This window comes from Aquarana catesbeiana, linkage group LG01, assembly GCF_042186555.1.
Source record: "Aquarana catesbeiana isolate 2022-GZ linkage group LG01, ASM4218655v1, whole genome shotgun sequence".
Classification (NCBI taxonomy): domain Eukaryota; kingdom Metazoa; phylum Chordata; class Amphibia; order Anura; family Ranidae; genus Aquarana; species Aquarana catesbeiana.
Window position 1 is genome coordinate 156,361,202 of NC_133324.1, and position 24,106 is coordinate 156,385,307.

Sequence of the window (24,106 nt, forward strand, 5' to 3'; positions counted from 1 at the left end):
GCTCACACGCAGAAGCGTGTAAGTCGTGCCCGCAAATGTAAACATTGTTCAAACATGTGAGGTATTGCCGTGATTGTCAGAGTGGGAGCAATAATTATAGCACAGGACCCTTCTCTGTAACTCTAAACTGGTAACCTGTAGTAATGTAGTTTGTCGCCATTCCACGAGTGTGCGCAATTTCAAAGCATGACATGTTGGGTATCTATTTACTTGGTGTAACGTCATCTTTCACATTATACCAAAAAATTGGGCTAACTGTACTGTTGTTTTTTTTTTTTAATTCATGAAAGTGTCTTTTTTCCAAACAAAATTTTGTTTGAAAGACCGCTGAGCAAATACCGTGTGACATAAAATATTGTAACGATCGCCATTTTATTATCTACAGTCTCTGCTAAAAAAATATATATAATGTTTGGGGTTCTAAGTAATTTTCTAGCAAAAAATACCGATTTTAAGCAACAAATATCAAAAAAAGGCTTAGGCATGAAAGATGCAGCAAATATTTATATGTAATAAGAAGATTTTAGGGCCTCCTTTACACAGGCAGTGGCATATGTGCATTTACCCGCTTTAATATGCATTTTTAGAACATTTCTAAATGCATATAAATGCATGTAATGATTTTAAATAGAATAATCACATTTAAATATTTTTTTTTTCACTATGGATAGAATACACTTTACATGGCTTTGTTATTTTTCTTTATATATACTTATTCTAGTCTGGTCCTTCTGTACCTCATGCGGTCACACGCGTGCCAGTTGTTTGACATCATTACAGCATGGGATGTGGTGCTGTAAAGTTGTGGTCACTCACCCACACCAATAACTTCTATAGTTTTTTTTTTGCCATGCCAATTGTGTTCCATTGGGGAGATTTCCCTTCACTTCCTGTCCCATAGGCAACACAGAAAGTGAGAGGAAACTCAGCAAGATGAAGGAATCCTCAGTTGTCAGCAGCGTTACCAAAACTAGTGTCATCATTGGAAAACTTCCGCTCTATACCTGTTCTGGTAACAACTCAAAATCTGGGATTTTATTTTACTTGCACTCTCGGTAATGGTAAAAAGGAGAGGGTGAATCTCCCTAATGAGGGCACAGGCAGCAATAAACCCTCACAGGCATTCTAATCCCTCTCCTCCTTATCCAAAATGAAAAAAATAAATAAAAAATTGCCTTTAGTTATACTTTATTACCAAACCAATTTGAGAACTTACCATTATCACATTCATTAATACTTATTTCACCGCCTATTACATTTTGACTGGTTCCAATTCCTAAAAACAACACAAAAGCAATGGATATGAAAAAAGAAAAATTTGCATCCTTTTAGCATGTAGTCATTAGTCATTATGCACTAAAACTGTAAAACATAAAAAAAAAAAATGAACAGACATCAGTTGCATTATTTGTTATTAAACAAATACTGGTAATTCCAATCATTTGTACTATGCAATCTTCCTATTACTACATTATATGATGCGTGGATGCCATATGCTTCCCTTTTAGAATGAATTATAGCCCTGTCGAGTTCTGTGTGGTTTTCCAGTAAATCCTCATGGGTTAATTTGAGTTTTCATTTGCATAAACAGACTCACAATATGAATATTCAGCGAGAGCCTTTGTACTAAATGCCTTTAATCAGCGTTCCAGTTCAGCTGCATTGCTGGCAGAGTGTCGTCTATTCTTCCAAGAAGAACCTGCAAGCCTGCAATATAAACAAGGTATGATTTGCAATTGTTGAATAAAAAAAAAGAACTTTAATTCCAATAATTTATATTTTCTGTACAATGTACATTGCCTTTTTTATTTTATTTTTTTTCCTTCAGCTTGCTTTCAATGGTCAGGTGGATACATTCCTCTTCATTTGCATAAACATCAATTCATCATGAATTATTCATGAGGGTTATTTTAAACATCAGGCTCTTGGTTTGCATGGCACTGTCAAGCTACCTTGTGATTGGTTCTGAACGTAATGTTTTCATTACCAGCAGAATTTGCTTAAATACTGAGAGTTTGGCAATCTGATAGGTTTCTTTTTAATCAGAATGAAGGTTTTTAAAAGGAAATGTAGGATACCGAAGCTTTGCCAGTGGTCTTTGCCTTTGGAATAAAAGGTAAAAAATATTAATAAAACCAAACACATACACTACCTTGATTAAGTGTGTGTAGAAACTATCAGGGGAGAAGATAGCTGAATTCCATTCCTCCACCCCCCCCCCCTATTTTCCAGGTTGCATAAACATGAGCTACATGCATAGTAAGAACATGTCAATTACTGTATATAGCCAGCGTACAGCTCAGCTCTATAGATTGCAGTAAAGACACCTCCCCATTACCCTCACTTTTCTTTTCAGTAGTCATATTTGAGAATACATATTTACACTACCTATCCATTATCTTTGAGCTGATGGTGGATGTTTATAAGACAGCCATGTGGAAAAAAAATAATAAAATGCCCCCATCAACTGCAAGTCACACAACACACCCAAATAAATCGTTACATTTATCTGTTTTCCATAGAAGCTGATATATCAAACTTTCATGATGCACTGTAAATAGTTCACATTTTTTAAACAATTCACATTATTGATATAGAAGTCATCGCATATGTTGACATATGGAAGTGAGGATTGTTTTTTTTTTTTTTTGGAACACATATATGTATGAGCCAGAGCAAGATCTGAAACTGTGTGATTTATACAGATATTATTGTTTGATATCAAACTTAGCGGATAGAAAATATAATGTAAATTTCCTAAACGTGTAAAAAGATAAAATAGGTTATATTTAAATATTTTCTTAATTAATCTTATGTTTATTAGGTTGACTTGTTTATTAAAAAACACTTATGCATTATTCTACAGATGAAACTATTCAGAAAATAGTGTAAGTGGTTACATTCTAATCATAAAAATTAAAATGCCATAGTTCAAATGATTATTTATAAAATATGAATAATTTGTAATAAAATAAAAAAGGAAATCTAAAGTATCAATGGATAAAGTGAAGTATCAATAGATAGATAGATAGATAGATAGATAGATAGATAGATAGATAGATAGATAGATAGATAGATAGATAGATAGATAGATAGATAGATAGATAGATAAATAGACAATATATGCCTTTGTCTTATTTTTATATATTAAAAAAAAATTTCAGAAAGAAGCAATTGAAAGCATCTATAGATGCCGATGAGCTTACGCTCATCCATTTGCTTTAGAAAATGTAAAAAAAAAAAAAAAGATTCATGTATTTGTCATTCTGTTCAACTTTATTTTCATTGTAGTATTTCTGTTCCTTTTTTGTTTAGTGCTCTGTAAGCATAGTATAAAACAGTAAACATAAATGTTGGCATATTGACAAAGTACACAGTGCAGAAATAATGTATCTGAGTATGGTGGAGAATTTGTATACTGCTCATTTACATTAGGTCCTCTTTCACCTTAAGAACTTGCAATCCACATAATATCCTGCCAACACAAAAGGTAGGCTTACAAATTGTATGTAAAAGCTGGACATGTGGACATCATCAGAATATAGGTGATACACAACATTAGTGTCCAATATATATTTTTCGGGCTTTCCCTAGAATGGAAGCTACGTTACTAGCATAATGATTGTATTTTTTAGCTTGAAAAAAGAAATCAAAATAAGATTTTACGTATATTGCATTAAAAAATACATTTCAATAACCAGAAATTCTCAACTGTTAAATTACCACGTTTTGAATATAATGTACAAATCAAAATAGCGGCAAAATAAAAACAAACATAAATCAAAATGTAATATATTCATTCAGTAACCATTACAATTTATGCTGTTTTTTTTAAAGGTAATACCTGATTTATAGGTCATAGTGAATGCATTTAAATAAACCTTGCTAGGTTTAATGAGTGCACTGTGCAATTAATCATAAGCCATTAAAGGCTTACAGCAGAAACAAGTAGCAAGCATTCTATAGCCCTAACAAGAAGAATTGTACCTGTATGATTAGACCAGGCACATGGGAAAATATTATGAGTGAGCCACGTTAATGAGGATTGTTTCTGTAGCTAGATGATACATTGTAAATACGACTTTTTGTAATGTGTAATACAGAAAGTGTAGTTAAAAATTAAACTTTTATATTGTGAGTGTAATACACCTACAATTACATATTCAAATAAACATATATGCACACACAAATACACACTATTGAGCTGTTTTTGTGGTAAAAAGCCTGCTGGAAAGCTAACAAGTCATTATCTGCAGGGGGAGAAGGGTGGGCTTAGTTGAGGGTGCTTGAATGACTTTAGTGCTTCTGCTATGAATCTTGATGATAACACGTTCCATAGTGCCTGCAGCTACTGTAGGTCAGATAGTATTTGCTGTAAGCTCATTTACTTCTTTGGTAAGAATATGTAAATACTAGAATGCTTAAAGCTTGGCGACAGGTTTACTTTAATATAATTTTTTAGGGGAACTTCTGATAGTTAAAAGCAGTTTAGTACAACTAGTCACCATTATTAAGCGAAAAGAGGAAGGGGAAACATTGGGACTTTAAATGAGGCCATGGCCTGGTAAGGTCATGTGCCTCCATCCCTGAAAATGTTATTGTTAAAATTAGGAGCAAGAGGGTGGGACTTTGAACGAAGCACGTGTTTGAAATTAATACAATGGTAGAGATTGAGATATTTAACATTCCGTAAATAACAAAATTACACACATAATTTCCATATACATACAAATAAGAATACACATTAAATGTGGTGTCAATTCCTAAAACAGTGGTAACTGGTAATAACATGGTTAAAAATGGGTAGCATGATAGAGTTACAAAGTCCACCATATATCACAGTTGGGTACAAAAATGTTGCAAGGTAACATCTGCATGGCCTATGACCTTACTGGTCCCTGTCACATAATGTGATGGTACGAATATATAAATAATAGAAAATGTTAGAGCTGTAGTATACTGGTATACGGCAGTTGTTAGCATGATGCGTTATGTGGCTTGGTGCCGCTCATCAGGAACAAGCACATGGTGTATCTGCAAATAGGAGATGATATACTTGTATGTGATCTATTGGGGGGGTCTCCATCTTCATTCTCCTCCCGTCTATTGATACAAGATTATTTATCTAGTTGTTCATCTCCCATTTGCAGGTACACTATGTGCTTGCTTGAAACGCGTTGAGATAACATCCTCTGTATACTAGTATACTACAGCTCTAACAGTTTCTATTATTTATATATTCTTACCATCACATTATGTGACAAGGACCAGTAAGGTCATAGGCCATGCAGATGTTACCTTGCAACATTTTTGTACCCAACTGTGATGTATGGTGGACTCTGTAACTCTATCATGCTACCCATTTTAACCATTTTATTAACAGTTACCACTGTTTTAGGAATTGATGACACGTTTAATGTGTATTCCTATTTGTATGTATATGGAAATGATGTGTGTAATTTTGTTATTTACAGATTATAAATATCTCAATCTCCACCATTGTATTCATTTCAACCACATGCTTCATTCAAAGTTCCACCCTCTTGCTCCTAATAGTCACCATTATTGTGATTCACTTACACCCATTTTACAATTGCCATTCATAGTCATTTTTTACAAGTGCCTAGACATTGGTAGTAGTGGCAGTTGTCAGTTGAGAAACTGCTCTTATGTTGTATAGCATGTAAATTGTTTAGGTACCTAATGGAAATGGTTACTAATGAAACTGTAAATCATCCTCCCTTAAAAGGTACCAGTCAGGAATGGGAATTTTAGGAATTTAAGATGTTAATCTCTACTCATAGATGTAATCCCTAATTGAATGCGTTTAGTTTGCTAAAGCCTGTTTATGGTAAACTACAGACATTTTAAACCTCTTGACGCCAGCCATTCACACATATGCGGCCGCTAGGCAGGTGGGCCTTAACGTTGAGCGACCACATACATGCAGCCCTGTTAAAACAACTTACTGTGCTGAGAGTGCGCTCCCTGCACGCCCCCAGGACAGTAGCCGGCGGGGACCAGTAAACTCCCAACAGGTACTTGCAATTGGGAGATTTCCGACCATGTGACTGCTGTGCTGTGCCAGCCAATCACTGTGGTCACTTGACCTGAATGCCTCCTGGCTTTTAGAACTGTTAAAGAGACTAGGTCAGTGTGAAGGGGTTAAAAACATGCTGTTCCAATTTTTTCATTCTTTGTTGCATCTCAGTTCCTCCAGCCTTGCAGCCACTCCTTTTCTACATGCATGCACACCAGCGATAGCTGCATGGCCATTCTCTGGACCATCTTCCTTTTGTTATGAACAGCAGACCATGCTTTGGTAATATTGGTTGAAGTGGCTGTATGTATTCTATATTATAAGCTTGTATACCAGGGTAACAACAAAGGCTGACTAACTGTATACAGGGCCAGTGTGTTGTTCCCCTCTAAGAGGGCATGCATGAGCAAGGACTTTGAAGACACAGTCACTGATGCGATTGCCAATGTGATTTTTGCCAACAAATATGCCATCCCGGTTTTCCCGTTTTTTTCCCAGCATTCGGTGGGCTTGCTGCCTGCCGATTACTACATGTCGGGTAAACTTTTCCCGTGGGTGGGAAGCATCATGACCTCGGTGTGTAAACACCACCATCCACTGCCTATCGTAGGTTAAGGAGGGGCAGTTTTTGGGCGACAAAAACCATGCATTTTTGTCGCTCCCCCCAACCGCACTTCTAAATGAAGCCTAAGTGGTTGGGTTTATTATAGTATATCCTCAACTTCCAGTCCTTTGTGTCGGTACTGTTATTTCATTGTATTGTTTTCCTGGCAGAGCAAAGATGTCCGCTTAGTTTCAGGCTGTAACACCCCATGGGTTCAAGGTGATACACTCCATGGATTGCTGAAGTAGGATAAAATTGTCAGTTAACAAAGCCTTCCACTTTCTTTTATATATTTCTGACAACACCTTTGTTATATGATAGTTTTATGAGTTTCTGTTTTGTCTGACACTCTGCCTGACACTTCTGTACTGACAGAAAGTGGATAATAAAAAAAAAAAAAACAGTCATTGGTGACTAGTTTTCTTTAATGTCACTCGTATAAAAGTTGTCACTCTAAAAGTCACAGGCAAATGCAGTCTAGCACAAGTAGTCACTAATACCATGGAACCGCTGGACCCATATAACAACTAATTAGTGATAACGGAATTAATTTTTAAATCAGTTAACTGCAGTTTTGTGGATTTTGTGGATGTAGATTGTTTAATCTATAGAGAATTATAAAATTCATGAAGCATGGTTGCCTGGATTCCTGAACTGTGTGATTCTGCAAAGATTAGACTGATCTACACATATTAATGAAAATAAAAAATTAGAAAACTGCTGATTTAATTATCACTGCAGATAAAATTAACTTTTGGTTTAGTCATGTATTTAATGTTCATTTGCAAAACAAAGATTGTGCATAGATGGTAAAAATATATTTTTTTAAAAGTTTAAAAACGTAAACTGTAAAACTATTAAACATAAACACTAAAATATCATTGATGCAAAACAAATATAATTTCCGTTCAAAAGGACTTGTATGTTTCAACTCCTGGACACAATAAAATATTCTACATGGTGAAGCTGAGTTACTAAATAAAGTAAATCAGAGATAACCCCTAAGCATACAATTAGATCACATGCCTGCGAGTATGAACATGCATAATTGTTATCCAAGCTGATTGTGCACTGATATCCAATGCATACAGTGTGCTTCTAGTTTGCTGTGTATTAAAAATCCAAATAATGCTGCTTTTATAAAAGGTGCACTACATGGTGTGCATGTCAAAAATGCTTTTTAATAACCTCAAATAAAAAAAAAATAATATGCTCACTAAGCAGTAAGCTACAAGTCACATAAAAAATCCTTATGCTATGCTGCTGTATGAAAAAGTCAGTAAATGTACAAGTATTTATCATTGGCATTAGTACTCCAAGCAGCAACATACAGAATCTCTTATGTTGACTAGGACTTGAATGTTTGACCATGCGCACAAGAATCTGTTTGTATGCAATACAATACTGGGGAATTTCCCTTCACTTCCTGTCCAGGAGACGCAACTGGAAATGAGAGGAAATCCCTCCAAAATGAACTGAATTCCCATTTTAGAGGATTGTTACAGGAACGGGTGTCCCATTGGAAGACTTTTCCTCACCTCTTGCTCTGGTGACAAATCAAAGGTTTTGGATTTTTTATTACTTTCAATCTCTATGACAGTTGTCATGAGGATAAACAGAGGGTTGAATTTGCCTTTATATACAAGGTTTTTTTTATATGTCATGCTCTCTTGAAATGCTAACAGTGCTAATATAAAAAATCAGTACATCACATTTTTATTTTAGGCATAGCGAGGCTGTCACTGTGCTATCTACCCATTAGAAACCCTTAAAATGGGCAAGGCACACCCACCCTCAATATTCCTAGAGGAGTGTAAGAGTCTTCCAGAAAATTCAGGAGCTGAGCAATTTCTCCATTTGCACAAAGAAACATATCAGGACCCACTGTAGCCCCATTTAACCCCTTAAAGCCTAGCCTACAGAGGAAATCTTATCTCATTTTTGTTATTATTATACAGGATCTATATAGCACCGACAGTTTACGTAGCGCTTTACAACTTGAGGGTAGACAGTACAACAACATTACACTTTAATACAGTAGCAATCAGAGAGCCCTGCTCGTTGGAGCTTACAATCTAAGAGACTTTATGGCATATGGTTCTCCCCAGCATCAGAAAACACACCAAAACTATTAACTTTGATGAAAAAAAAGGGAGACTTGTCAATTAACTGTAGCACAAGTACAACAAAAGTAAACTGGGAAGATTCAGACATGGGGGGTAAGAGCTTATAAACTACAGAGAGCACAAAATCAACAGTATCAGATATGCCAAATTACGAGACGCGAAATGCCAATCTGGGAGAGTTTCCCAGAAGCGGTATGCCACTAATAGGCCAGAGCATGACAGTGGCGGGGACTGTGGCACTGTCAACATCTTGGGAGAGTGTGGCACTGGCAATACCTAGGGCGAGAGTGGCAGACCAGTCTCAAGTTCAGGCACAACAGATTCATGAACAGAAAAGATGTCTTTCAATGCAAAAAATACTACTCCAACGTCAAAAGAGGTTGTTTCACATTCAGAAAAGGCCATCTCATATATGGCCAACACAGACAAAGCCACCTAAGACACAGCCAACTCAGACTAAAGAGAGGTCAACTCAGAAAAAGTTTAACACATGGAGAGAAGAAAGACTGATTTTCATTTAGAAGAGACAACTCCAATATCGCAGAGGACTGTTTCATTCTCAAAAGAAACTGGCTCAGCGCACTGGACCTCAGAGGCAGATGCTGGCCGTACCTCAGGAGTCACTAGGTCTTGATGAGAAAAAGGAGGAGGCATAGGTGCTGGCAGGTCTGAAACAAGAATCATAGAGCTAGTAGGGAACTATTTCTTCTTGCTCCTAGAAACAGAAATCATGACATGAACTGTTGCTACAAGAGACTGGGGCTGTAAACTCACTTTCAAATTAGGTTGAGCAATAGGTTAAACAGCCTAGCGTGAAGTCACAGAATAGGAAGCACACTGCCTCAGAAAGTGAAAAACGGCAGAAATACCTAAAAATAAGTGAGGAAGAATTTGCAAATGCCCCTTATCACTGGTTGGACATGTAATATACTCTACAAGATCTTCATACAGATAACCAGATAACTGTTATGTTGCGTTAGGGCACTTTCCAGCAGCAAGATCAGATGACCATCAAAGCAGGGGAAGTTGTTTTTGCATGAACGAATCCTGTAGGATTAGCATGTGAATGAGCTGTAACTGTCTTTGCTGTTTCTTACAAAAACAATATCGTATGACATTTACCATCATATGTGATACTTTTAATATTTGTATTTGTATGTTGTGATTAATAATTCTGGTAACTATTGTTTACGCATAAATTTTAATTATATTTTTTAAGTTAAATTTGTATCCCTGGATGCTGTCCTATAAAGTACCTGGTTTTTAAGTTGTTGCAATCAATAGTTATAATGTACAGATCTGTTACTAGCACCATTCACTTCTCACTGAGCTTCTCATAGCTGATGTCAACTCATTTCCAAGTATAAATATGATTCACAGACCAGTTGCTAGTGACAGCATTATACAGTGCTTACTAAGTATACAATATTTCATATACAAGTAGGGCTTGCTCAAAAAAAATTACTAAAATATGGCAGCTCTGGCTCTGCATCTCGATAGGACAATGTTCCTAACTCTCAACTGTCAAGTTAACCCCCTTGTTAATTGTCAATAATTTTTTTAACCCTGTATTGCTAATGGGTGTACCTATCTTTTTGGTGTAAGGGGGAGATCAGTAGTTCTGTGTATGTTTCTGTGTGATTGTGTGTAGTTCTCTGTATTGTGGCATTTATGGCATTTTGGGATCTACGTAGCCTTTTGCCATTGGTCATGATGCAATGTCAAAGGTTGTACTTTATTTTTGATCTTTTTTTTTACTATGACCAAAAAACACTTAGATAAAAGCCTATTAAAAAAAAAAAAGTTCACAAAATTTCAGGTGTGCTTATCTTCAAATATCTATGAAAAGATCTGCTCGTTAAAGGAGCACTATACAGTCAGGAAAACTTTCCTATATCAATGCAAACTTGTTTGCAAGCATAATTATAGTGCAAATATTTTAACATAATAAATGAAGCATGGCAAGACTTTCATGACAGATCAAAAATCCTGAGGTTCAGTTTATAAAATATTTACAACTTGAATGATTATTACAAGGCATATTTCCATCCAGAGCACAGCAGGCAGCTTTATGTGAAATTTTTGTTTAATCTTGATTTGTGGGATTTCATAGGGGAGATGATGTGCCTGTGGATCATTGATATTGCCAGTTTTCTAATGGTACAGTGGGGTTTTAAAACATAAATAACATTGCAATTGAAGCATTGCTGGGTTGTTCTAATGTAAACATTATGTGAGATATATATATGACATGGCATAGGCTCATAAATACAGCATTGGTAGCAAAAAATTGATATGGTCTTAGAATACCCATTCCTTTTTTTTGTCAATTCCTATTAGTAATAACATGATTTATACATAATGCAGGGAAAATAATCAATATGCAATCAACATTAAAATTTTCATTTCGACCCTCTTTCTTGGTAAGAGCCACAATATATCAGTGGAAAGTAGGGATATTTGAATTCTTTATAGCAGGCCACAAAGAGATAAGGCACGCTGAGACTTGTAGGTTTTTGACATCATGAAAGTTGCCTAACCACTTAGGATTCTGCTTAGTTTTATTAGTTTTTTGAAAGTGTTATATGACATTGACATAAATGTATATACTGTATATGTATATATATATATATATATATATATATATATATATATATATATATATATATATATACATATATACACACATATACATATACATATACATATTGATATATGTAAATTATGAATGCTTTTAGAAATAGAAGTGTTATTAGTTATTTTTATCAATTAACAAAATGGAAAGTAAATTAGAAGAGATATCCAAGTCAAATCAATATTTAATGTGACCACCCTTTACCTTCAAAACAGCATCAATTCTTTTGGGTACACTTGCAGACAGTTTTTGAAAGAACTTGGCAGGTAGGTTGTTCCAAGATGTTTGGAACAACACATACAGATCTTCTGTGGATGTAGGCTGCTTCAAATCCTTCTTTCTCTTCATGGAATTCCAGACAGACTCGATGATGTTGAGATTAGGACTCACTTCCAGGACTCCTCATTCTTCTATATGATGAAAATAGTTGTTAATGACATTGGCTGTATGTTTGGGGTCATTGTCCTGCTGCAGAATAACTGCATGCCTCCTTGATGATATTGTATGATGGATAACTATTTGTTATTCTCAGCATTGAGGACAGCATTGATCCTGACCAACTCTCCAACTCAATTTGCAGAAATGCAGCCCCAAACTTGCAAGGAACCTCCACCATGCTTCACTATTGCCTGAAGACACTCATTATTGTATCACTTTCTGGCCCTTTGGCAAAGAAACCGCCTCCTGCTTCAGCCACATATTTTAAATTTTTACTCATCAGTCCAGAGCACCTGCTGCTATTTTTCTGCACCTATGTTTTCATGCACAGTTGAAAATCTTGGCCATGCTTCCATGTCAGAGGAATGGCTTCCATGAATACCACTTCTGGCTAGACTTCTATGAACAGTAGATGGGTGTACTTGGGTCACAAAGGTTTCAACCAGTTCTGTGCTGATGGCACAGCTGGACATCTTCCAATGCCAAAGGTAAGTAAGCATGATGTGTCTTTCATCTGCTGCATTCTACAGTGCTCAACCATGCCAATTTCTTTGTGCTTCTTCAAAAGAGTTTGAATAGCACATCTTGAAACCTCAGTCTGATTTTAAATCTGCCATGGGGAAGAGAGCTTGCTGATGCAGTATAACCACCTTGGAGGTTATTTAAGAAAGGCAAATCCATTTTGCACTTTCATGTGCAGTCACTCTAAATCTAAGGAGTAGATCTGAAATGAGTGGAAGCTCTGCTGATTTTATCATCCAATCATGTTCAAGCTAAAATGCTGTTTTTATTTTTTTTTGCATTTCCCCCTCGGATCTACAGCAACTTCACTTCCAAGTGCACTTTCAAGTGCACTTGCAGTGCAAAGTGGATTTGCCTTTAGTAAATAACCCCCCCTTGTGTCTTTTTGCTGTGTTCAGTCTTGCCATGGTGTATGACCTGTGTCATGAAACTGTCTTCCACAACCAAGTAGCAGAATGTGGCTGTACCTCACCCAGGTTTAAGCCTCCTACAAAGCTGTTTCTGTTACAGTTAATGACTGTGTTTCAACCTACATATTAAATTGATGATCATTAGCACCTACTTGGTATGATTGGTCAATCATACACCTGATTCTAATCTTACAAAATTCTTGACTTCCTGAAATTCCCACGCAAGTGTACAAAGTGTGCAAATTTAAGAATTGATGCTGGTTTAAAGTCAAAGGGTAGTCACACCAAACATTGGGTTGATTTAGAATTGTCTGTTCACTTTGCATTTTGTAAATTGATAAAAAAAAAACAATTAAAATATTAAAAAAATTATAAAAAACATTTTTGAAAGCATTCTTACTTTACAGCATTTCCTCACACCTGCCTAAACTTTTGCTCAATAGTGTATATTTTGTTTTAGTCATTATAATTGTTATAATGGTGATGCTTAGCAACATATATATTGATGAATAGTTTGGTCTAGGTATTAGATCTAGGTATGTCATTGCAGTAGATCTTGCACTAGAAAGAAGGGTCTGCTAATTACATCAGGCCACCTTTCCCCATTTCAAATCGCCATATAATAGTAGTAGAAAACACACCTGTGGTAAAAAAAACAGGAAACACACTTAGCTTCCACTCTTCAGGTGTTGATGTCACTATCCATCCAACAAGATCGAGGGGGAATGCTAAGAATGCCAAATCTTGCGAGCTGACCTTTCAGCACAGTTCTGGGATGTTTTCTCATGAGATTTGGGATCCTCATCGCTCTCAGTTTATACCCCAATGCTTTGAGTGCAGAGACCAGCGGTAAGGTTTCAAGTGTAAGATCTGCTTTAAGGTGACTATAAATGTAACCTTTGGAAGTTTTAGGCTTACACTTCTGATGAACTGGATTGTGTGTGGGTCATATCAAATAACTAGAATGGAAGATGTAATCTGGTAAAGTTCATGGTTTGGTGCAATTATATAGGAATCTCCAATTTCATTGAGCAAAAAAGTAGACATTTATCTTGGGTGCTAACATGCAAATCTGTGAGATTTGGTAATCCTTGTGGGTATGTCCATCTGTGACAGGTTGTGCCATCTGAGAAGTTGTGTCTCACTAACTTATCTGCCAATTAAAAGATTGCTTAATTTGACAGAGTGCAAACCCGGCTGGCTAAATAAACAAAATATTAGATATGCTTCTATATTTACAAAGTTATTTGCCTGAAAGGTATATAAAAGTACAGGTTAAATAGCTTTTCCTATTATCTATTAAGCATTGCTTGCATTTAATAGCTAGGCTTATATGAAAGAGGTCTGATAGCATTACCGAAAATGTATGTGAAAGTACTCATATCCTACAAAGGCCTAATGCCATAACACTACTCTTACTTATTTTTCCTTTTTACATATATTTATCATCCATCCTGAGCTCTGAGTGCCCCAGGAACATAAAGTGTACCTACACTCAGTGCAGCTATTGCAAACCTCTTCCGGATGTCTGCACATAGCCTCAGTTATCTTCTAGAGCAGTGTTTCTTAACCTCAGTCCTCAAGTACCCCCAACAGGCCATGTTTTGGGAATTTCTCTTAGATAAAATAGCTGTGAAAAACACCAAGCCATTGACTCTGATTTAAAGCACCTGTGCAAGATAAAGGAAAACCTGCAAACATGGCCTGTTGGGGGTCCTTGAGGACTGAGGTTGAGAAACACTGTTCTAGAGAACCCAATAAGCCTTGAAAGCTATGGTGCTTTTATAAGCAAATACTTATATTAGGAAGCCCACACCTGATGCCACTCCCTGGCTAGATGAAAAATAAAATACAAAAATATACAAAAAATATAACAATACAAGAACGAACAATCTGAGTTTTGGCAATGTCATGGTACTCTAGGATTGCACTAATGCTATGTTCTGATACCTGGAGGGGCCTGTTATACCATCCCAGAAGTAATTTGCTAACTACATGTTTGCTTTCAGTGGTTAAACATAATGATTGTGGACCTGACTCAAACTCAGGTAGACCAGGCTCTAACGGATGTGCATTACTCAAGCTAGTTATTATAGCTAGCTGGTCTAAAACAGCTTAATAAGGCAGATAATCAGCCCCTACAAGGGCCACCTCTAAGATGACTGAATGGACATGTACATACTTTACAATTTTCAATATATCCAGGGACAAACAAAAAAGCTGCTTAAAAAACCTTAGATAGTGGCTGGCCAACAATCTTTCTACTGCACATTCACAACAGGTGAACTTTGCAACATGTTTGCATCTTTGGAGGAGGAAGGAGTCAGTGCTGCTGGCTTGAGTGTGTCTTCACAGTGGTGATTGTTGAAAAAATTTCACTGATCAGCTTTCCTCTGAGTGAGCTTAGCCATGGTTGTCAGACAGGGTAATGAATGTACCTACAAGAAGAATGGAATCACAGGGCAAAGGGAAAGGTAGGTTTATCTACCTTCCATCTGCACCTTACTGCACTGCTTCCATCCCTCTTAACCAGATGCAAATAGGTGATGCTGGTTAAGGTATTCTGTATAATGCTGAGGGAAAGACAGAGACATATGCAAACAATATTTCCCTGGGTTTAAAATAATGCCAAATTTCCCCTTCTTTGTGACAACAATAGCTTGAACTATGGGAAGGTTTGTCTTTAGAACATCAAATATATCCGTGTGCATGCAGTTGACTGAAGTATCTAACACTATTTATTAAATCCTCTTGAAAATTCCACCAATATTTTGTCTATTTTTGTACTGCCATTTAGGATGACTTTGTGAGTCAAACAAACACACCTGCTGGATAGGGATGAGCCAAACACCCCCCCGGTTTGGTTCGCACCAGAACCTGTGAACGGACCGAAAATTTGCACGAATGTTAGAACCCCATTCAAGTCTATGGGACTCGAATGTTCGAAATCAAAAGTGCTAATTTTAAAGGCTAATTTGCATGGTATTGTCCTAAAAAGGGTTTGGGGACCCGGGTCCTGCCCCAGGGAACATATATCAATGCAAAAACGTCCGTTTTTTGGGAGCAGTGATTTTAATGATGTTTAAAGTGAAAAAAAAGTGAAATATTCCTTTAAATATCGTACCTGGGGGGTGTCTATAGTAAAGTGGCGCGTGTTTCCCGTGCTTAGAACAGTCCCTGCACAAAATGACATTTGTAAAGTAATAAAAGTCATTTAAAACTGCTTATGGCATTAATGTAATGCCCGGTCCCGGTAATATTGATGAAAATCAGTGAGACAAACGGCATGGGTACCCCCACCCCCAGTCCATTACCAGGTCCTTTGGGTCTTGTATGGATATTAAGGGGAACCCTGCACCCAAATTAAAAAAAGGAAAGGCGTGGGGCCCCAGGCCCTCTAAGCAGCAGTATACAGGCGGTGCAAACAAGACAGGGACTGTAGGTTTGTTGTTAAGTAGAATCTGTTTGTAATTTTGAACTGGTACATTTTTAAAGTGTAGCTCCAGCCAAAAAATCTATTTTTAAGCTTTTTGGAAAACATAGGGAAGGGTTATCACCCCTGTGACATTTGTTTTGCTGTCTGTGAAACTCTTCAGAAGATTTTACCTCACTTTCTGTCCTAATGACAAATGTTTTTTGACAATTTGGGGTTTTTAGTGAAACAAGGATTGGTGATAAAGCATCAGTGGAAAGGAGACACGTTTTTCCCATATTAACTCTTACAGGAGAGAATTTCCCTTCCTAGGGGTAGATTTCATCTCACTTCCTGTTGTCTCCTTCCGTTTGCAAGTAGGAGTCGTTTGTAAGTTGGATGTTTGAAAGTAGAGGCCTGCCCTATATACTCTGCAGAAATTGGGGCCTTAGGTGTTGGTGTTACCACAACATTGTAAGCCCTCACAGTTACTCTTAGTGAGCGCAGGAACGGGCCCTGCTGTGAAATATTAGATCAAGCATTGTAATTACATGCACCTGTTGAACAGGGGCAGAAAAACTGGACCTTTGGTGGTGGTGGTGCTGGTGGCACAACACTGTAAGTCCTCACAGTTACTCTTGGTGGGCGCAGAAATGGGCCCTGCTGTGAAATATTAGATCAAGAATTGTAATTACATGTCCCTGTTGAACAGGGGCAGAAAAATTGGGCCTTAGGCACTGGTGCCACAACACTGCAACCCCTCACAGATACTCTAGTTGGAGTGCAGGAATGAGCCCTCCTGTAAAATATTGCACCAAAAATTGTAATTACACGCCCCTGTTAAAAAGGGGCTGAAAAATTGGGCCTTAGGCACTGGTGCTGGTGCCACAACACAGCAACCCCTCACAGATACTCTAGTTGGAGTGCAGGAACAAGCCCTGCTGCAAAGTATTGCATCAAAAATTGTAATTACACTGGTGCCACAACACTGCAACCCCTCACAGATACTCTAGTTGGAGCGCAGGAATGAGCCCTCCTGTAAAATATTGCATCAAAAATTGTAATTACACGCCCCTGTTAAACAGGGGCTGAAAAATTGGGCCTTAGGCACTGGTGCTGGTGCCACAACTCTGCAACCCCTCACAGATACTCTAGATGGAGCGCAGGGACAAGCCCTGCTGCAAAGTATTGCATCAAAAATTGTAATTACAAGTAATTACACTGGTGCCACAACACTGCAACCCCTCACAGATACTCTAGTTGGAGCGCAGGAATGAGCCCTCCTGTAAAATATTGCATCAAAAATTGTAATTACACGCCCCTGTTAAACAGGGGCTGAAAAATTGGGCCTTAGGCACTGGTGCTGGTGCCACAACACTGCAACCCCTCACAGATACTCTAGTTGGAGCGCAGGAACAAGCCCTGCTGCAAAGTGTTGCATCAAAAATTGTAATTACACGCCCCTGTTAAACAGGGGCTGAAAAATTGGGCCTTAGCCACTGGTGGCGGTGCCCAGAACCATAAATATTCTTACAAGCTATCAGCATGATCATTGAGGAGGAAGAGGATAGTCACTCAGCGTAACAGGATAGTCACTCAGCATCAGCATAGGCAGTCTTGAAAGGATCTGACATTTCAAAAAAAATTATTCGATTACATAAGCATCAGGTGCTTGGTAGCTGGTGGTGATCCAAGACTGGTTAATTTTTATGAAGGTCAGTCGATCGACCGAGTCGGTGGACAGGCGCACCCTGTGATCGGTTACAAAACCTCCAGCAGCACTGAATGTGCGTTCCGAAAGAACGCTGGATGCAGGACAGGCCAGTAGCTCAATTGCATACTGTGCAAGCTCTGGCCAGTGATCCATCCTCAAGACCCAGGAACCCAGAGGATTTTCGGTGGGAAAGGTGTCCAAGTCAGATCTTGCCCCTAGTTATTCCTGCACCATGTAAAACAAACGCTGACGATGGTTGCTGGAACTGATCATATCTTGGGGCTGCGGACTAAAAAATTGTCTGAACGCATCGGTCAGACGGCCACCTTCTCCACCGCTCCTTCTTTGACTGACCGAAGCCTCAGCAACATGTTGTCCAGGAACAGGAGTTTGTAACCTCCCAGTCTCTGGGAACACGTTGCACAGACCTTTCTGCAAGGCCTCCTGAAGATGTTTCATCCTCTGCTCCCTCTGCGATGGCAAGATAAGGTCCGCAACCTTACCCCTGTAACGTGGATCAAGGAGGGTTGCCAGCCATGACATGATCCGCAGCCACCTCCTCCCAGCCACGTACAAGTTCATGGGTTTCTTGGGACTGTAAATGATCCCTTAAAGACTGCTGCTGATGCTGAGTGCCAGGCTCCACCTCCATGCTGACACAATCCTCCTCTTCCTCCTCCTCCTCCTCCTTCTCGTCCTCTTCCTGTGTGATCGGGGACATTGGGGACATTGAGAGCTAAGGAAGTCCTCCTCTTCCTGCCTCTGTTCTGCCTCAAGTGCCCTGTCCATTATTCCACGCAGCCTGTGCTCCAACAGGTGGACAAAGGGGACAGTGTCACTGATGCATGCACTATCACTGCTCACCATCCTCGTGGCCTCCTCAAATGGTGACAGGACAGTGCATGCATCTCTGATCATGGCCCACTGGCATGGGGAAAAAAAACAAGCTCCCCTGACCCTGTCCTGGTGCCATAGTGGCACAGGTACTCATTGATGGCCCTCTGCTGTGTGTACAGCCACTGCAGCATGGCCAATGTTGAGTTCCACCTGGTGGGCATGTCACAGATTAGGCGGTCCTTGGGCAAGGTAAATTCCTTTTGGAGGTCAGCCAGCCGAGCACTGGCATTATATGACCTGCGGAAATGCACACAGACTTTCCTGGCCTGCCTCAGGACATCCTGTAAGCCCAGGTACCTGCCCAAGAACTGCTGCACCACCAAGTTAAGGACAAAAGCCAAAGAGGGCACATGGGTCAGTTGTCCCTGTCGGAGGGCAGAGAGGAGGTTGGTGCCATTGTCACAAACCACCATACCTGCCTCAAGCTGGCGTGGCATCAACCACCTCTGAACCTGCACCTGCAGAGCTGAGACAATCTCTGCCCCAGTGTGGCTCCTGTCCCCCAAGCACACCAGCTCAAGCACCGCATGGCATCTTTTTGCCTGCGTGCTTGCATAGCCCCTTGAATGCCTACAGAGCACCGTTGGTTCCGAGGACAAAATAGCACAGGAAGAGGCCATGGAGAAAGAAGAAGAGGAGGGGGTGGAGGAGAGAGGTGTGGCAGAATCACCACTAGTAGTATTTTGAAGGCGTGCTGGCAGAACAACCTCCAACACTACTGCACCTTGTCCTGCATCCTTCCCAGCTGCCAGAAGAGTCACCCAGTGCGCGGAGAAACATAGGTAACGTCCCTGTCTATGCCTGCTGGACCATGAGTCAGCGGTAATATGCACCTTACCGCTGACCGCCCTGTCCAGCGAGGCCAAGACATTGCCTTCCACATGCCGGTAGAGGGCCGGAATCGCCTTCCGTGAGAAAAAGTGGCGTTTGGGAACCTGCCACTGAGGAATCGCACATTCCACAAACTCAAGGGGCAGAGTCTACCAACTGAAAAGGCAGCAGTTGAAGTGCTAGCAATTTAGCCAAGCTAGCATTCAACGGCTGGGCATGTGGATGGCTGGGAGCGAACTTCTTTCAGGGGTGTAGCAGCTGGGGCAGGGAAATTTGCCTGGTACAATCTGACGCCGGTGTACCAATAGCAGACTTTGAAAGCTTGGCTGTGACACACCTAATTCTACACCTTCATTCCTCTCAGTGCAGGTCTCAGAGAGGACTGAAGGTATAGTGGGGTTGGAGATCCCAGCTGATTAGGAGCAAGGAGAGGTCCTCTTTGTTCTTTGGTGTGGGTCTTTTAGGTACGCTTGCCAACAAACTGCATGGCAGGTCAACATATGTCTGGTCAAGCATGTGGTGCCCAAGCGGGAGATGTTTTGGCCACGAGAGATACGCTTGAGACATATGTTGCAAATAGCAGTGGTGGGATCTGATGCACTTGTCTCAAAAAAGGCCCACACCAAAGAACTTTTGGAATAACGTGCAGATACAGCAGTGCCCTGCACATGCGGAGCTCTGCGGTCTGATGCAGTTGGTGTGCTGCCCTTAAGCTGGCCCCTGGAGGGCATCCTGCCTCATTGGTGATGTGCCTCCTCCTCTCTCCTATCAGGCACCCACGTGGAGTCAGTGACCTCATCATCCCCTCCCTCCTCATCACTGGAGAAAAGCTGGCAGTATGCTGCAGCTGGGGGAACATGACTGCCAGATTGCTGTCCTTCTTGGACACCCCCTCTCTCTGGGCTCACGTTACTGCCTTCCTCTAGCTGGGTATCATCATCGGAGCTTTCAAAACGCTGGGCATCCTCTTGGAGCATGTACCCAACACTGTGGTCAAACAGTTCGGGGGACTCCTCAGGAGGACATGGTGGGGCTAGGGAAGGAGTGACTGATGCTATTGAGCCGAGGGAAGAGGCCACATTGGCAGCTGCTTTGCCAGACAAAGTACACTGAGCCTGGGTGAGAGAGGATGAGGAGGATGAGGACGGCTTGGTCATCCACTCTACCAAGTCTTCTGCATGTTCTGGCTCAACACGGCGAGCTGCCGAAAAAAAGGACAAGCGTGTCCCACGGCCACGTGCTGATGAGGATGCACCGTCTCCACGACCAGCACTGTTGCCTCAAGACACAGAGCCTGCTTGCCCCCTTTTATTGGCTTGTGACTGTCTGCCTCTCCTTGTTGGCCTTCCAGACATACTAATGGCCTGCAGTGAGATGTAGCTGCACAAAGCCGGGATGTATATATATACTGATACTGCAGCTAGCAGAATCAACTGCCTGCCTGTAGTATTACTAGTATGAGAACACCAGCAATTGTCTTCAGGTAGCTTTAGGTGCACACTGTGCAGAGGATGCAGTACACTAACTGTAAATACTGCAGCTGCCTGCCTGTGGTATTAATATAGGATCAGAAGAACACCACCAATTGTATTCAGGTAGCTTTAGGTGCACACTGTGCAGAGGATGCACTACACTGACTGTAAATACTGCAACTGCCTGCCTGTGGTATTACTAGGATCAGAAGAACACCACTAATTTTCTTCAGGTAGCTTTAGGTGCACACTGTGCAGAGGACACAGTGCACTAACTGTAAATACTGTAGCTGCCTGCCTGTGGTATTAATAGGAGCAGAACAACAGCAATTGTCTCCAGGTAGCTTTAGATGAACACTGTGCAGAGGACGTACTACACTAACTGTAAATACTGTAGCTGCCTGCCTTTGGTATTAATAGTATCAGAAGAACACCACTAATTTTTTTCAGGTAGCTTTAGGTGCACACTGTTCTGAGGACACAGTACACTAACTGTAAATACTGTACCTGTCTGCCTGTGATATTAATAGGAGCAGAACAACAGCAATTGTCTCCGGTAGCTTTAGGTGCACACGGTGCAGAGGATGCACTATACTAACTGTAAATGCTGTAGCTGCCTGCCTTTGGTATTAATAGTATCAGAAGAACACCACTAATTTTCTTCAGGTAGCTTTAGGTGCACACTGTGCAGAGGACACAGTGCACTAACTGTAAATACTGTAGCTGCCTGCCTGTGATATTAATAGGAGCAGGACAATAGCAATTGTCCCCAGGTAGCTTTAGGTGCACACTGTGCAGAGGACGCACTACACTAACTGTAAATACTGCAGCTGCCTGCCTGTGGTATTAATAGGAGCAGGACAACAGCAATTGTCTCCAGGTAGCTTTAAGTGCACACTGTGCAGAGGACACACTACACTAACTGTAAAATGCTGTAGCTGCCTGTCTGTGGTATTAATAGTATCAGAAGAACACCACTAATTTTCTTCAGGTAGCTTTAGGTGCACACTGTGCAGAGGACACAGTACACTAACTGTAAATACTGTAGCTGCCTGCCCGTGGTATTAATAGGAGCAGAACAACAGCAATTGTCTCCAGGTAGCTTTAGGTGCACACTGTGCAGAGGACACACTACACTAACTTTAAATACTGTAGCTGCCTGCCTGTGCTATTAATAGGATCAGAAGAACACCACTAATTTTCTTCAGGTAGCTTTAGGTGCACACTGTGCAGGGGACGCACTACAATAAATTGTAAATACTGCAGCTGCCTGCGGTACTGTACTAATAGGATCAGAACACCACTAATTTTCTTCAGGTAGCTTTAGGTGAACACTGTGCAGAGGACGCACTACACTAACTTGTAAATACTACAGCTGCCTGTGGTACTGTACCAATAGGATCAGAAAAACACCACTAATTTTCTTCAGGTAGCTTAAGGTGCACACTGTGCAGAGAACGCACTACACTAACTTGTAAATACTGCAGCTGCCTGCGGTACTATACTAATAGGATCAGAAGAACACCACTAATTTTCTTCAGGTAGCTTTAGGTGAACACTGTGCAGAGGACGCATTACACTAACTTGTAAATACTACAGCTGCCTGTGGTACTGTACAAATAAGATCAGAAAAACACCACTAATTTTCTTCAGGTAGCTTAAGGTGCACACTGTGCAGAGGACGCACTACACTAACTGTAAATACTGTAGCTGCCTGCCTGTGGTATTCATAGGATCAGAAGAACACCACTCATTTTCTTCAGGTAGCTTTAGGTGCACACTGTGCAGAGGACGCACTACACTAACTTGTAAATATTGCAGCTGCCTGCGGTACTGTACTAATAGGATCAGAAGAACACCACTAATTTTCTTCAGGTAGCTTTAGGTGAACACTGTGCAGAGGACGCACTACACTAACTTGTAAATGCTACAGCTGCCTGTGGTACTGTACAAATAGGATCAGAAAAACACCACTAATTTTCTGCAGGTAGCTTAAGGTGCACACCGTGCAGAGAACGCACTACACTATCTTGTAAATACTGCAGCTGCCTGCGGTACTGTACTAATAGGATCAGAAGAACACCACTAATTTTCTTCAGGTAGCTTTAGGTGAACACTGTGCAGAGGACGCACTACACTAACTTGTAAATACTACAGCTGCCTGTGGTACTGTACAAATAGGATCAGAAAAACACCACTAATTTTCTTCAGGTAGCTTAAGGTGCACACTGTGTAGAGAACGCACTACACTAACTTGTAAATACTGCAGCTGCCTGTGGTACTGTACTAATAGGATCAGAAGAACACCACTAATTTTGTTTAGGTAGCTTTAGGTGCACACTGTGCAGAGGACACACTAAACTAACTTTTAAATACTGCAGCTGCCTGTGGTACTGTACAAATAGGATCAGAAGAACACCACTAATTTTCTTCAGGTAGCTTTATGTGCACACTGTGCAGAGGACGCACTACACTAACTTGTAAATACTGCAGCTGCCTGCGGTACTGTACTAATAGGATCAGAAGAACGCCACTAATTTTCTTCAGGTAGCTTAAGGTGCACACTGTGTAGAGAACGCACTACACTAACTTGTAAATACTGCAGCTGCCTGTGGTACTGTACTAATAGGATCAGAAGAACACCACTAATTTTGTTTAGGTAGCTTTAGGTGCACACTGTGCAGAGGACACACTAAACTAACTTTTAAATACTGCAGCTGCCTGTGGTACTGTACAAATAGGATCAGAAGAACACCACTAATTTTCTTCAGGTAGCTTTATGTGCACACTGTGCAGAGGACGCACTACACTAACTTGTAAATACTGCAGCTGCCTGCGGTACTGTACTAATAGGATCAGAAGAACGCCACTAATTTTCTTCAGGTAGCTTTAGATGCACACTGTGCAGAGGATGCACTACACTAACTTGTAAATACTACAGCTGCCTGTGGTACTGTACTAATAGGATCAGAAGAACACCACTAATTTTCTTTAGGTAGCTTTAG

The 24,106-nt window shown here is 40.2% G+C and overlaps 1 long non-coding RNA gene across 2 annotated transcripts in view; it reads left to right on the forward strand.

The window, feature by feature from the left end:
* Positions 1–1,109: 1,109 nt before the first annotated feature.
* LOC141135988 (uncharacterized) overlaps positions 1,110–24,106 on the forward strand; it is a 450,576-nt gene continuing 427,579 nt past the window's right edge. Inside the window, exon 1 of one of the 2 annotated variants that reach the window (XR_012243661.1) lies at positions 1,110–1,723. This is a non-coding gene — a long non-coding RNA (uncharacterized lncRNA). The remainder of the gene's footprint in view (positions 1,724–24,106) is intronic. The other variant, XR_012243663.1, reaches the window with a different exon arrangement.